Source organism: Aythya ferina (genome assembly GCF_964211825.1).
Source record: "Aythya ferina genome assembly, chromosome: 3".
Classification (NCBI taxonomy): Eukaryota; Metazoa; Chordata; class Aves; order Anseriformes; family Anatidae; genus Aythya; species Aythya ferina.
Window position 1 is genome coordinate 62526170 of NC_140298.1, and position 16994 is coordinate 62543163.

Consider the following 16994-nt stretch of genomic DNA (forward strand, 5'->3'; position numbering starts at 1 on the left):
TCACTAAACCATGCCCCTTAGTGCCATGTCCGCACATCTCTTAAATACCTCCAGGGATGGTGACTCCACCACTGTCCTGAGCAGCCCATTACAATGCTTGACCACTCTCTCTGTAGGAAATTCCTCCTAATATCCAGCCTGGCACAACTTGAGAACATTTCCTTGTGTATTCTATCACTTGCCACTTGAGAAAACAACACCCAGCTAGTGGTAGAGAGCAATAAGGTCTCCCCCTCAGCTTCCTCTCCTCCAGACTAAGCAACCCCAGCTCCTTCAGTCACTCCACATAAGTCTTGCTTTCTAGTTTCTTCACCACAGTCATCTTGAATAGCTCAGAGAAAATGCTACTAATGTATGCAAAAAGCAGGAAGGACACAGTGTCATTGTTAGACAAACAAGATGCTTGGTTTTGTTCCCACTGGCTTTCCAAGTTGTTTTTACATGATTGTTTACTTTACTTTACTTTTACTTGCTTAATTCTGAGATCTTCAATGCCCCATTTTTGTTTTCTTTTTTTTTGTTTTCTTTTTTTTTGTTTGTTTGTTTGTTTGTTTGTTTTGTTTCCTAGCAAGCCACTCTTACTGACTTTGTTGAAGGTCAGTGAAATATTCCAGTGGCACAGGCTGCCAGCAAAAATGCTTAGAAGATCTTGAGAATATTTAGTTACCTTTGTCAGGTTTCTGTGGCTGGAAGGGAGCTATGCAGTAAGGCAATAGCCTGGCATGCACAGATGTGTATTTCCCTCCAGTAAAGGTTAAAGCACAGCCCTGGCATCATTCAGAAAAGCCTTCCCACACCTGCTTTTCATTTCCTCTTGCTATTTCTGGTAATGAAAATTGGAACTGTTGCTATAGATTTGGGGCGTAGAAGGCCTTATACACATTTTCTTCTTTCTTAAAAGCAAGCCTGGGATTATATGAATGTCTAAGACTCAAAAAGATGAAACCAGAGAATTTCTGGAAGGAGGAGAAGAAAAGGAAAAAGATTGCTCTCGGTTATTTTTTATTTATTTATTTTTTACTACCAGTCCAGCTGGGAAGCTCAAGTTGCCTTTCGTCCTTTTCAAACCACTGTTTCTGCACCAGAAGATCTGCTGCTTGCTGGAGCAGCCCCTTTTTAGGATTTAACGTGGAAACAACAGAATTTAACAGAATGTAGTCTGTTTTACGGCAAGCCATTGATCTTCCTGTAGAAATAAATTCCTTTCCAGCACTTTCTTCCCCTTCTTGCCAGTCAGCCTTTTGTTCTCTGCCTTTGCAAAGCTTGGCTGTGCTCAAGCAAAGGTGTTTTTGTAGCCAAATGCAATTTTTTTTTTTTTTTGCTTCTCCCTCCACCCAAGTACTATTGAGACACCAGAAGAGTCCTGCTCCCTCAGAAGATGCTGGCAGCAATTGTCATGCTCCAAATCCTCTGGGATATCCTTGGTCATGTCTCACCCTCTGTATTCATTATTTGGCTTCACTGTGACCTTTGAGTGTACTCTTTTTTTTTTTTTTCTGGGTGGGGTTTCTCAAGCCCCCTAAGGGAGCTGCAGTGCCAAATTCCCACCAGCCCTGGCAAAAGAAACTGCTACCTTAATATCTCTGTAAACAGTGCAGACAAAACTCTTGCAGCAGCACTGTAAGTTCGTATTCCACCAAGTTCAGAGCATTTCCCCACAGCACACACAGCCCAAGCTTTACTATTGCTGCTTCACTTGGAGAAATCACTTTGAATGCTTGCATCCCCCAGAGTCCCCTCCCTGTGGGCCACAACAACTGGAATATCCCTAATGGAAGAGATTAAGAGAGGCTCATCCAAGGTGGTCATAGTTTGGCAATGAGGACAGCATCTGTACATAGTGGGAGTCCTGGATGCATAAGCTGCTCCCATCAGATCTGCGGGGCTGTGAGCACAGCTGCTCTCCCCAGCTGGTGCACTGTTTACATGCTAATGGGTGTACAAAGCTGGGATGGAGCAGGAAAACTCTTTGCCTCATGTAAGAAATGCCTGGGCAAGTTTTGGCAGCCAGCTCCAGGCAAGAAGCCCAAAGGACTTAGCTGTTTTGGAGGGGCTTTGCTTAGTCTGCTCTCAGTTCTAATGGTAACCCCCTTTCACATGGCCGGGAGCTCGCTCGCCTCTCACTGCCAGATTTCCAAGATGCCACTGTTTAGCTTCCGATCCTCTGCAGGCAGCGTGTGGAGAATGTGGGTTTCTTCCCTGGGGCTATGTTTCCTACTGGTCTGAACCCCTAAGTCATGGAGCAACTGAGTCACCATCGAGATTTAGCCCTGGGTGCTCCAACGCCCTTAGGCATGTTTGCACATCTCACCCTATGACTGCAACCTCTTCTTTTCCTGACAATGCTCCTTCAGGAGGTTTGGTCAAATGATAAGGATGTTGTTAGGTTGTTAGTGCCTGTTAGTGCCATTTTGAGTATATGGGAATGTGCAGATTCAAGTGTTTCATTTTGAGATATGGACGAGACTATCTATCTCCACAGGTCCCTACCTCAGTGACTGTGGGATTCGGTGTGTGTGATCTTGTACACAGAACAGCATTCCTGCCCATCCCACTCTCCCAAATTTCAAATCCCTTTTGGTGCCTCTCCCTGCTTTTGCATTCCATTAAGGTAATTAGCAGATACTTAGGAAGAGTATAGTTTGGCCTACCCACTCTGAAAGCATCTCATCTAAATGGGAGCTTTATAGGCAAGTTTCAAACCTTGCAGGTCAGTTGAGTGTTTTCCGTACATTGCACATTCCCTTTTAGCGTTCATCAAGTAGACCGACTCCATCACTTTATCTCAATGCTCAGGAAGGGAATCATTCTGCTTGCTGATATCCACATTTTAGCACACAGGACAGAATCCCAATTGCAATATACAAAGAATCAAACTGAAGATGATGGACCTTGAAAAAAAATGAGCAGGGTCTGTGTCTGAGTGAAGTGCAGCACTGTTCTTATCTCCAGGGAAAGCAGGAAGGATGCGGAAGAGCAATCTCTACTAAGGCATTTCTTTTACTATATGTTTTGTATCTCATCATTATTCTCTATCAGAGTTTTCTCCATGTTCTTTAAACCACAGTGGATCAAGTGTGCCCCTTAGAAAAAAAGATGCAATTGTTATTTGGTGTACACTGTGCATACAGTAATGTAATAGCTGGAGCTTTTCACTTTGGCAGTATCAAATTTTGCTGATTTACCTATCGTCTCTATTTTTATTATTTTAGTAATACATGCTGAAAGTGCTCTAACAGCCCCCATAAAGATTCCTACTTAAAACAATGATCTTATCCTTTCTGCCTTTGTCATTATTTGCTGATTAACCATCTCCTGCCAGCAAAGTCCTGGTGAAGAAATGAGCGTGTGGCCACAGGGGTCACTGAGCAGGCAGTGTCTGGCTATACCAAAGCATGGAAATACCAAAAACAACATCCCTGGAAAGATCAGCATCCCACGCTGTGTACCACAGGCTGAGCAGAAGCACCTGAACTATACATGCTGCAAATGAGCTCTCATGAGCATCACCACCACTATCAGCCTCAGCCGGGCTTTGCAGATGAAACATTTTCCTCACTGTGGGGTGCCCTATGTGATTAGTCTTGCTTTCGTTTAAATCTCCTCAAGTATTACAAGGATATTACATCGGCTTCTGTATTCTGCCTTTCAAATAAAAAAAAAACATTTGCAGAAAATAATTGCTATGAATAAAAATGATGGGCTATCTGCCTTAAATTTTTAGGAAGAGAGACGAGTGAACAATCAGGAAGGGCTACTTGGTCAAGAGCACTCATTTGTGCAAACAAAGCAGCAGAAGTGCCATGCTTGAAAGAGAGCTGACCTTCTGCAACATGGTGTTACTGCTCATTTGCTTCAGGTGCTTGTTGGTTTTCATCTGCCGTGGAGCTCTTAACTCATTATTTTCTACAAGGAAATAGCTGCCATTCAACATAGTAGTGCTGGTCTAGACATAATAACGACAAAAAATCCATCACAGCGGAATAATGCATTGCATAAAGACTATCAGAAGAGACCCTAAAAATCACATTAAACTTTCTCTCTCTCTTTTTTTTTTTTTTTTTTTTTTTTTCCCTGATGATGTACCATCCACTCAACTACTCAACTTCTAAGTGGGGTTCTCTGAATGCAAGTGTGAGGCAGGGGCTTATGCGTTGGTCCACATGCATGAAGGACGGATGTTGGTCCACCTGAAGGGCCTGGCTCTGTGCCTCTCTGGCAGGGTGCAGAGGACACCAGCTCCTTGTCACTGGGTAGGCAATGACTTTTTTTTTTTTTTGCCCCACTTGCACAGTAAGAACATGGATAGGGCTTGGTGTCAGGGATTGCCTCTGATACTTGTTGCCCTTCCTGCTATAGAGTTATGTAGGATGCAGACAGCCCCTTTAAACACCCATATTTCAAGACCAAGAGTCCTAAGCCACTTCTAGTGTGAGGCTCCCCGTGGATGCAGCTGGCTTTGGACTGAACTGTAGGAGCAATGTCAGGATGTGTGGAAAGGTCATGTAACAAACTGAGACAGGGAAGGGACACCTGCCCCCACCTGAACTGAGGGAACTCAAGGAAAAAGTCTTACTTTGTGCTTGGAAATCTGACTGCATTTAAACCACCTACTGTAAGGTTGTCTGGTGCCATTCTTTAGTTCTTCGTTAACTCTTAACAAAATGCCTGTTCCATTTGGATCTCTAACTGAACATCCCCTCTGCTCCCCAAAACAGGAAAACAGAAAGCAAAACAAATCAGCAAAATAAAACCATCCCAAACAGGTGGAGGAAGAGCAAAAAGTCTCCATGAAGCTGTTAGCTAGAGATGGATCCCCAGAACACACGATGTGATGCCAAAAACTCGATGCACACCCTGGATCTGCAGCAGCAGGCTCGCAAATTTTAAACAATCCTCCAGCGTCCTCAGTGCTTCTACCTGAGATCGGTGATTTATTTCACACTCTGGTTAAAAGCTGTGTTTCTAGGCATGGCTGGGTGACATTACAGAAGCCAAGCAATGGAGGCAGCTCCTACATTGCTATACACAATAGTTATTGCCATTAGGGGATAAAGGGACACAACAATTGCCCTTAATTTAGAAACAAATAGCAGAGGGATGCCTAGCAGCTGCGGGAGTCATACGTGCATGTGCTGTAACAGAGAGCCTATACCTCGGGAGCAAGAGGATGTATTTTCAAGATGACATGGAAAGAGCCCACTTTGAAGTTTCCAGGCTGAGTAAAATCAATATCTAAACGCTTCAGTGAAATGTGTTTGATGTTGTCTACATGTAGAAACCCAATAGAGGCCACTTATTATTGAATAGTACTAGACTGAGCAAAGTAGGTCATATTACAGCTTTGTTTGGGAAGCAGCATTGTACCTGCCAGAACAGCATCCCTAACGCGTGGTATATGGCACTGGAAAAAAGGTAGATATGCACCCGAACCACCTGCAGGAGTGAGTACACAGACAAACAGATCTCATCGGTGATTATTCTCTGAAATGATCATTGGTTAAATTGCCAGGTTCTGTCAAGTGGCTACTTGAACCCATCTCGCATGCCAGGCATTTTGCAAAGGCTATTTATAGAGCAACTGTGACTGCAGTGGTGCTGAAGGCCTGTCAGCATTTCCATTACAGGCTCCTGCAACTTGGCACTGTGATATCAGGCTAGACCCTGATGTGAAGGAGGGGGTTTGTTTTAAAACAAACAATACTTCTCCTTGCTTTTGGGTTCCTTCCCCTAAAAGCATTAAAAAAATGCAGGCACTTAATACTTTTTTTTTTGAGTTCCTGTTGCTTTAAAAAGAAGGTATTAATTGTCATGAGTTTTTCAAACTTTTTTTTTTTTTTTTTTTTTTTTTTTTTTTTCCCATGGCTAAAGATGAAGCTATATTTTGCTGTAGGAAAAACAAAGATATCTAGAGAACTGGAAATGGCAAGTAGCTGCACCTGTGTGTTATTAACAGTATTGTTGGCCAGTGGCTGTATGTGATTTTAGCCACAGGGGTGTTGTGCTCCTGGGGAATGTGTGTAACACACTCCTCTAGCCACGAAGAGGTCTCTCAGGTGTTCCTCACAAGGCAGGGAGGGCTGCTCTGCTACTGTGCTTGATGCCATCTGACCCCATCACATGTCTCCAGACACAGCTGCTCACACACACGTGGCGCTGCTCACACACACGTGGCTCTGCCCACACCTGCTGCTGGGCACCACCCGTGTGCACGTGGACGCCGGTGTTTCTGGGGTCAAGGAAGGAGCTTGCCATTGCTCCTATCATGGCTTAAGGCTCTTTTGGATCCCAACGAGCAGAGCCTGGGAAGAAGATGACCCAGCTTGCCGGGTGGCTTTGCGCTTGGACGGCTCCACCCACGCGCTGCCCAAATTGTGCATGACCCCAGCTGTGGCTTGGGTGCCGTGCTCATGAGCAGGGTGGAAACATCCTACGCCCACACATTTGGCAGCTGCTCTGCGCGTGTTTCTGTAGGTGACACGTGGTAAAGCCACCTTTGAAACTGGGGCTCCTTGCAATGGGGGCTCAGCTCTGATGGGAGGTGGGCTCGCAGGGCAGAGGGTGCGCAATGCCTGCGGCACTGCTGTCTTCCACCATTGCCCGTGGGCATGGGAGGAACCATTTCTCCTGTGTGCCCTTCCTTGCCCTCCTCCTCGCTCCTGTCCTGTGCTTGCAGTGTGGCCCAGGAGGAATCGCAGTGCCTGGCAGCCTCAGCTCCTCACCCACTCTAATACAGAGTCTGGACATGCATTGATTTTTCGTTTTTTCTCAGACGGCACTCATCTGTCATTTTATATTACTGGAGATACCATTAGCAATAAAATAAAGGATGAAAGGTACAGAACCCATTAGAGTGCTTACTTCATGTGTATGAGAGAGTGAGTGAAACAATTAAAAGCACATCAGCTTATAAACATGCTGATACAGTTATTAGCACAGTGAATAACATTCAGAGCATGATACCAAGGGATAGAGATGAAATCTCCCCTTCCCTTTCTCCTCCTCTTCCCAGGAAGCAGAGTGAGGGATATGATATTTCATAACAGCACTGAATTTATGTAGCCATAGATATTGTACATGAGGAAGATGAGAAGAAGATTAAATAATAAAATCAAGGGACATTGCACAACAGACATTCTGCAGTTGGCTTGTAAGTGGGTGATTTTCAGCCCCACCAAGGTAAAACCAGAGTGACTGGAAGGTTAAATACAAAAGGAGAGCAGTACAGCCCTGGAACTAGTTTACAATAAGCTAAGAAAAAAACACAATTGCTTCAGCACAAGAAAAGAACAAGTCTGATTATTCCCATCCATAGAATGATTTAAACAAAATCCTTCTGATAAGTTGATACCCTGTAAGAATGAAATAAATACAAATACAAATAAAATAAGTATAAATATTAGATGATAAGCAGACACTCATCCACCTTCCTGAACACTCCAGTGTCTTTTGCAAATAAAAATATCTGCTGTGTGTGGTTTGCAGCTTTTGTTTTTATTGTTTGCCTTTTTCCCTCAGCAAACTCAGCTGATGTGCCTGGCATGTGGAGCCCCAGGTAACTTCACCTCATCAGTAGGCATGAGCATGCCTTGCTGGTGACATTAGGTCTCTTCCTGCAGGTTTTAGACCTGCTTACTCCAAAAGTTAGTGCGTTTGGTCCTCTGTGAGCTACTGCAGATGGCCCTCTGGCTTTTGCAGACAGCGTCCCAGGAGAAGAACTCCTCCTGCTCCACTGGCTAGCCCCAGGTAGTCACCATATCTCCCATCAGAGAAAAAAGCGAGGAGTCTCTGGGGATGCTAAAGCCCAGCACTTGGATGTTGGATGCAGAGGCCATGGCAGGATGGAGGTGGCTCTAGTTTATCTCCCTCTGGCAGATAAAGGAATTGTGAGGGGCTGTATTTCACAGGAGCTGCATTCCCTACTGAAGTAGGTCACAGGTACAGGAAGGCAGAAGGAAACAAAGAGAAAGAGGATGAAAGAAGTGAATTCATCATAAGCACAGACAGTTCTCCTATGCCATGCAATTAATCTAGAACTTGGAATAATTTACATCTGTTTAAGAGAGGCTCAGACTGCATGTAACAGCAAGGGTTGTGTACCTTGCCCTTGGACATCTTTCCCCTTATGAGACTTTTCTGCCTTCTGTGATATCAGAAAATCACTGTCATGATATACGACTCCTAACTGAGGAGGGTAACGTCCCAAAGAGGGGTGGGTGGGTCAGGCACGACAAGGGTGCAGAGGTGACAGAGGTAGCCCAGATGACAGCACCACATGGTGGGTGAAGCACTCTGCAGCTTCACCCTTGGTTTCCCTGCCACGAGGCCTGCTCGCCTTGGTCACCACATGGTCCTCGGTCCTGTCAGTCACTGTTGCTACGTGCTTGTGGCCGAGAGCTCAGGAGACCCAGCCATCCAGCTGAACCCAGTGAAGTGTAACCCAAAAGTGTCTGTGAAGTGCTCGCTGGGGCAGCCACGCTCCTTCTTTCTAGAAAATAGTTCGTATCAATGCAGATCTTAACTCTGTGGAAAAGCTGTTGCTAGAGGTCAGCTGCACTGTGCTAGAAGTGAGGGAGTTTGTCCACACCCACACCTCCACTAGTTTAATTGTATCAGGGCAGATCTCTGGGCTGATTTAGGATGTGGCTATCTACACACACTGACCTTGCTGTACCTGTAGGAGCTTAAGTCCTCTAAAGAATACCCATGTACAAAAAATCTACCCCAGGTTCAGTGACCAAATGTATTCACCCTGATCACAATCTGCTCGATATCTCACCTATAAGCTAAATGAAAACAACAGCGCAGCTTACATCAGGCTTAATAGTTCCCTATGGAGCAAAGCTGTGGTGCTGTGATGCATGAGTTCAGTCATGTTTGTGCTTGACAAGGATACAGATGTCTGAAGTTGAAGGTGAAATAAAAGAGAACAAAGAATGCCCTCAAACAAAGTTATTAGTTTGGTAAAAGGGGATCAGCATGGGGAAAAAAAAAAAAAAAAAAAGAGGAAATGGAAGTGATCTTTTTTTTTTTTTTTTTTTTTTTTCCTGTGTAGTGTTTTCATCTTGCTTTGAACAACAAACACTGCCATACTTGAGCCTCTGATTCAACACCAGGTTTAGAGCTAAGGTAAGAAAAGGCGAGGTGGATCCTGCGAGCCCGAGCATGTTGCGAGGAGACGAACAGTGTCAGGACATTTCCATGGCTGGGGGGCAGCACTCATAGGTACAGGTGGTGTGAAGAAGGCTTCCTCCTCCTCTCCTTCCCTGGTGGGCAGGAGGTAAGTGTGCACAGGGAGGGCTGAGCCCAGCGCTGTCACACACACCTCAGTTCCTGTCGTGGGATCAGGAAGGAAATGCTGACTAACAGAAGAGCTCTCAACTGTTTTTTGTTGTTGTAGATTTTTTTTTTTTTTTTTGCCATCAATCCCCTAGCATTAAGCAACAGTGACTTTGCATTGACTCATTTCAGATACCCGAACTACGGAAAAATAACTGAAAGATCCCAAACCTGTCACAAAAGCTTGTTTTCATTCGGTTATTTATTTGCCTACCCGAATGTTTAACTAGATCACATCAGAACAGCCACATACCCCTTTTCGATGCCTCAGCTTGTGTTGTGAGGAAAACTGCCAGATGAGATTATGATTTCTCTTTCTTGTGTAAAACACCTGTGCCCAAACTTTTTAGGTCGATGGGCTATGTGACTCACCATAGGAGCAAGCAAAGCTGTGCCATATGATGCCTCTGGATGAATGCAGCCCGGGAGAGCTCCTGGAGGCTCCTGGTGGCCTGGGGAGCAGCATCTCGTGTAGCTGGACCTGCACCTTCCCCAGTGGAGCACCCAGGCAGTGGGGCAAGCTGGATGATTTCTAGGGGCAAATGCCTGTCTTGTCTCCAGGGGGGTTGGGCCCATGGGAAAAGTGGATATCAGGAGCTGGCTGCTGTTGTTGCTGCTGGATTTGGACCACCCCTTTGGGTTTCTGGAAAGAGAGTGGCTAGGCTATGTGATGCATGATGAGGCTGTGGCCTGTCACCTGCTGCCAGGTGGACTGGGCAGTGACCAACCCACAGGTCTGGTTAAAGTGAATTCTCAGGCACAGATCCTCAGAGGGGATTTTTGTGGTGCCTAAGGTTGGGAGACCTTTTATAACTGCGAAGATCCTTTATTTACATTGTTTTCTTCTTCAGCATGAATAAGGTTGTTGGAAGTGGAAAACTTACAAAGAAAAAACGTTATGAGTATGAAAATATAGAATAAGAAACAACTGGAAGAGAAGTATGATAATAAACCAAAGCCACTCAGCTCCTTGCTTTGCCACAACTATTTCCTGACCTGTTTATTGCAGTAAGTGCCTATTAATGGGTTGACTTGAGCTCTCGGATATGTGAGCTCCTACCCCGATAGCTATGTCATGGTAAAAACAAAGCACTAACAACAACAACCCCAAGCCCTCCACAACCAGTTCTTGGCATTGAAAGTGTTAGCAAGAGCTAATGTAGTAATTAAATGTACCCAGTGCTTTCTGACTTCACAGATGACTGTCTGTGGTTTGCCTGCCCACCCAAAATGCGTGGGAGGGCAAACCCAAGTCTTAGAGCTCTAGCTGCACTGAGTGTCTCATCACTTTCCTTATCAAGATTTTCACAGTCACTGGGAAAGGGTTGCACCCATCAGCATGAGACATTCCAACGCAGGAGATGAGATGACTTTCCTACAATTCAAGTTGCACAGGATTCCTGCATAATCGTACTCCGTATCTCATCTCCCTCTGCTCTGCACCTTTTCCCTTCTGTGAAATTTTGCATCTCTTCTTCATCTGAATATGAACGAAACTCACAGGAGAAAGCAGGAGCTTAAAGTGAAAACAAATAAACAAACAAAGGAGAAAAAAACAAACATTGCCATTCCCCAGAGGTCTTAGAGGCATGGCCAAGGTTGTTCTGCAGTGACCCAGGCAATTCTGAGCACCTGGACTTTCAGGAAGCCTTTGACAAATACCTGACAAAAATCCCCGACAAAAAGCTAATAGAGCAAATAGCCACAGGAAGAGGAGGGAGACGCATCTGAGGGCTGAGAAACAAGGGCAGCAGCAGGCTGGCAGTTCTCAGCATCGTTAAGTGCTAACAAGGAGCAACTCCAAGCACCTTATCTAGAGCAAGTGTTTGAAATATGTCAGGCTGGAAAGGAGGGGAAACCACTGTGGCCACAAAGCCGTACACAACCCGTAATTGGTTCATGAGTCAAGAGAGGGCTGTGAAGAGCAACAAAGAGACCTAACAAGATGGAGTGAGCTGGCAGGAGGGAAACTGCTGTTGTCAAGGGTGGTGCAACACTTGGAGGCTTGGGTCTGCTGCCCTTGTGATGTGTTTGTTTGACATCTACACAGGGAGGTGAACCTTCTGTGTGCCCTTAGCTTTTAGGGGTCAGATGGTTAAACAGTATTTCTGGCTTTGGAGGTACAGGCATTCACTCTCGCCAATGTTTAGGTAACTACATTTCAAAACAGATGCCCCATCACAAAACTTTTCCTTTCTTTTCCCCAGAAGTCCTCTGTTGGGTTGGTGCTTCTGATAGATACCATCACATTCCCCTTCTCCCCTCTCCTTCCTCCTATTCTTTCTCTTGTTACTGACCAGGACCCTCACCCTCTCTCTGGCCCCCACTACACTGCTGGTGTGGCCAATGGTGGGGTTAATCCAGCTGCCTGATCTGTCAGAAAATGTACTGTGCTCCTGAGGTCCATTTTCCACTGGTTTCATGAGCTGCATAAGCTCGGTGAGATACCTATGAAGCACTGGTGCTGGAGAATGAGAATCATCACAGCCACATGGCCAGAGGGGCAGAGGGCTGGCTTCCAGCAGCAGGCTGGGAATGAGGTTCAGGTTGCCAAGTGCTGTACAACTCTAGCTCAAACTGGGATTTTCCAGTTTGATTTGTGTCTTTGCAAATGGCAAGCATCAATGTACTACACAATGCACCATAGCTATTAGAAAATGAGCAAGATGTTTTGGACAAAGAAATAATGAGCAGGAGGATGGTATTTACATCTGCAGAGGCATTGTAAGATAATACGTCACGTTAACTTCAGTAGTAGGCCACTCTAAAGAGGATACAGAAACCTGATGGTAAAAACAGATAAAGTGTTGGGGGGTTTCTCAGTGGGAAGTCAGGAAAAAAGCTGGGCTTGCTCGTTTAGACAGGAGGCGAATAAAAGGGGACACAGAAGAGCATCCTATGGCACACAAACAACGAATATAGCACTATTTGGGTGAAAAAGGAAGTGAAACTGAAAGGTAACTATTTCCAGTAAATGGTAAATACTTTTTCAACAACATGTTCATTTCCACAAGATATGATAAAAAGTCAAGGCAATGATAGGCATTTAGACATTTAAATGAATAAAAGAATATTGTTGTTATCCTATGTGGGATAACCAGAAAATCCAAGGGGTAAATACTTACATCACAGGTGGTAAGCTGGTTTCTTTTTCTGGTGCAGGTAAAGTGGAAACTGTTTTGGAGATCACACTCCTCCACAATTACTTAACAAGATCTTGGCACCTTTTTCAGAAACATCTAGAGTTGGCCAGCCTCAGGCAGGACACAAAATGCTTTACCCTTCTATGGAAATCCTCTTATGCCTAGCACAATAAAGAAATCCCATGTGAACACAAGTGCAGTGGATGTCGGGAGCTCATTTTTTCTGACACTGAGAATCAGGAATGTTTGAAGGAATGGGTAATGATGTGACCCCGTGTGCCCATCTCTGCCTCCAAAAATGGCTATTGCAGGGTGCAGCAGCAGCCACTGAACAGCCATATAAAGGCGTCCAGGGCAGAGTGCAAGACCCATGCCTTCCTTTTCTCAGCTTTGACCCAAGAAATATTGAGCAAATCGTGTAACCCAGAACTGTAACAGATTGTCTCAGCAAAGCACCACAGGCCTGTGTGAAGAGAGGATCTTCTGGAGTGTATTGCCATGGAGGATAAGAGAAGAACAGCACCTACCCGTGAACAGCGTGAGCCACAAAATTGAAATTAAGAAGCCTGTTTCATGTTAGATTAACAGACCCTAATGGCTTTTTGATCTGTCATTCTGTATGAATTCATAGTAAAGAAACTGACTTGTTTTGTATCCATAAATAATTATAAAGAAATGTTGGACCAGATAATCTTGCTCCTCCACATAGAGGATTTTGCAAACTGTTCAGAAACATCACGTCTTGTTGCATTTGGGTACAGAAATTAAAGTTGCCTTGAGGCAGCTTTAACTTGTGTGACCGACACTTACAAAGCGAATCACAGTAGGTTTTACTGACCTTGGCAAAATCAGAGGTCATATTTTCACAGATATAAGCCCTTTTAGACATATTCCCCTGATGTATTCGCTGCAAAAAAGGTTTCTTTCTGTACCTCTACAGAATGTAATGCATGTCCTCACCTTCATTCTTCTCTCTTCAAAGTATTACTGAGGCTATCGAGAAGGAAATTAAGTTCCTCTTAGAATATTTCAGTACAATTATTCAGGGCAGGATTTTCTGCCATGCTCCTGGGTATTTTTATATTTATGAGTTCTCTTTAAGGCTTTAATGGGGCAGCAGCTGGAGCAAGATGAACCAAACAGAACTCTCTAAGAGAGACTTGGTACATTAGGGGCAGATTCTTGCTCTCATTAGCCTTATAATTTTTAATCCTCGAGGCAGCTGCAGTGATTACACTGTGACTAGTGTTTGAGCGAGGTACAATGTAGGGTGAATCCAGTTGTCAGAGCATGACCCTTCCCTATTCCAGTAGAAAAGCTCCAACCAAATGGCAGTCCTTTCCTACTGAAGAACAGCTGATGGATGAGGAAGGTTATAAAATCAGCATATCTTCATTTTTCCCAGTAAAGGAAGTACCAGTGCTGACATTTCAGGGAAAATAAAGAAAAACGATAAGGTCCAGAGGGTTTGCAAAAGCCTCAGACCAAGTATTCTGCTTCTCTTCATGCATTCAGTGATTCGTCTCTTCTATTTCAAAGCAAAAGAGCATGGAGGGATGGAGTGGCACCATAACTGCGTGGGGGCTATTATAAATTTATGGGAGATCTGAAGCAGCTGATGTAGATTAGCTTTCAGTGAAAAAACATTGTACCTCACATGTAGCACAGCCTGAGATCAGTTCTTGTGGCTCAAAGAATGTGTAATGAGAGGATGCTGACCACCCAGACCAACGGCCCAGCTATCTCAGTACACTGTCTCTAACAGTGACCAACAGCAGATAGGAAAACAGTAGCAGGATGACGGTGCTGCAGGTATATTCACAGATCCTGGCAATCTCTTATCTGGAAACTTCCTGAGCCAGAGGTGGTATCTTTGTGCATAACAGCTCATGACGATATTTTCCTATAACTTTGTCTTATCATGTTTTGGAACCCACGTAAACTTTTGGGGCTTACAGCATCCTGTGGCAACTGCTCAGTATAATCTTTGCTTTGCAAAAAAAAAATGACACCATTGTTTTGAAGCTACCTTCTGGTAGGTTCAGAATTTGATGCTGTGTACTTCCTGGAGTGTAGGAAGAGTGAATAATCATTCCTTCTCCAACTCCTCCATGGTCTTCAAGGTTTCCTAGATGCCTGTCAACTCACTCTTCAGTCATCTCTCTCTAGGAGAAAGACTCCTAGGTTGTTTATGTGCTTCTTGAGTCTTTTCTTTTCAGACTTGTAAGGACATATTTTTCATGTTTGTGTCCTTTTCTGTAATTGTAGTGCCTTATCTATCTATCTATCTATCTATCTATCTATCTATTTATTTTAAAGATGGGAGTACTGGAGCTCCACAGAGGATTCAGGGTATGGGGACAACAAGTATTATTAATTTTCTGAGAGGTAAGAGATATCTCAAAAACCCACCGCTGTGTCTCTGAGGTTAGCCTTCCCCTGCATGCACAAATATTGTGTCAGACTGAATTTTGTCTGACATCTTTTTGCTCTCTTTCTTTGTACTATAGCACTGCATTGTGATTCTGCACAGACATCATTCATTTTTACAACTTCAATAGCTTAATATCATCAATAAACCTCATCAGCTTAGTCTCCATTGCCTTTTCTAGGTAGTTAATGAATACGCTTAACAACAGAGAAGCAGAACAGACCTCCACGGGACCTTAAGATTTATTTCTCCTCTTTGTTTCCTTTAACTTTAATCCATGAGAGAACTTCTCCCCTAGTTTAGCATTTTTAAGAGCCCTTGGTAAGGGATATTGTGAAAGCCTGTTGAATATCCACTCCTACTTTATCACCCAAATGAACTACATCTGCATGCTCATTGCTTCCTCTAGAAAAGTAGTCAATGCGTGATACAGCCTCCCTGTCCAACAGCTATTATGAGTCGTATTCATTAAATTATTTTTTTCCCCATGTGTTTACTTGTCCTATGCTTTAAAAAAAAAGTTTCTATTGGTTTGTCCAGTACGGCTGTCAGCCTTACTGGTAGGGCAGCTGCCTGTTTGCCCTGTCCTGACTTCATGAAGCCCCATGCCAACCGGCAATGTCCAACCTGCAGGAAGAGATGCCTGCAAGGCAGAGCATTTCTGAAATGTCCAAGGGATGCAACGACTGCTGCACAGACATTTTCAGGCCTCCTTCCTGGAATTGCCATCTGCTAGCAGATATGTGAGCATCAGTTGCTATGGCAGCACACAGAGTACTTTGTCCAAACCCTGGAAACACGGAGTATAGGTCTGGAGCTGGGCTATGGACCAAGAATCTCGGCAAGGACTGGAGGATGAGAGTTTTATCCCCTTCCTGGCCCATGCAAAGAAATCTTTCTACAATTCCTGTTGTAATGACTCAGGGCTGACACGGCTTCAATGGCAGACGGACCTCCTGTTTGGGTGTGACAACGTGCGGAGCTTCTTGCAGAACAAGCCTTACCTTTGTCTTACAAATCTCCCAGTGGAGAGGCCCGCACGGAGCTGCACGGAGACGTTGGGCGGCTGTTCCCCAGTGAACTCGTGCAGCATCCATTGTGCTTGTGCAGCCTGTTGCAAAAAAATGGATGCCACCCCCCGAATGTCGGCTGAATATTGATTTTGTGAATGGGGTGGGGGGAGAAAGGGAAAGAAATAAAAGGCCATTGTAGCCAGTATTGCATATAAATAGCTGGGAGGTTAATTTATGTGATTTATGGAAATCTGGAATACTGGGAATGCTCTAATGCTTATTCCGGCTAGACTATTAGTGTTGTTCAAGTTCTTATATGCATGCATCACCATGTTATCTGAATGTCTCTAAGCCCTCTTTAAAAGCAGTCAGGCAAGCCTTTAAAGAGACTAGAAAGGGGATTGTAAAAGAAAGTATCATTTCTGTAACTATTTATAATCCTAAAGGATGCATGCAGCATGAGTGAATGTAAGAAATGTTTTTATTTACCAAGCACTAGAGAAGAGTTACAATAGAGGAGAAAAAAAGAAACTCGCCCCCAAAATAACAACATTTCAGGGTGATTTAAAAACAACACAAATGAAAAAAAAAATTCATTTATATATATATTTTTTCCTTTTTTGTTCCTTCCAGGATACGCACATGACTAACAGAATCTCTTTTAACCAGAGAAAACACTTCAGGACAATTTATGTTCAACACGAATTTACCTTACGACCTCATACAAACACACACTCATCATCCATTTGAGAATGTGGACTGGCATGAAATAAGTAAAGAAAAAACACACACACTGGTGCATGTCTCATCTTTTACAGGCACGGCAGCCCCACCACTTTTACGAGGGGCAGTGTGATCTGCTCCCAAGCCTTCTGTTTTAATGGCTTGGGAGAAAGGTGTGACAAGGAGATCCAGCGGCGAAAGGGCTGCGTTATGCCAGCTAAAAATACTGCTGTGGTCGAAGCACAGAGCGGATGAGAGTGTGCCAGAGGTAGGAATGGAGGCGAGCCTGCGGCATGTACAAACAAATGCCCCAGCGACAGCGGGAATGTACACACAGCCATTGTC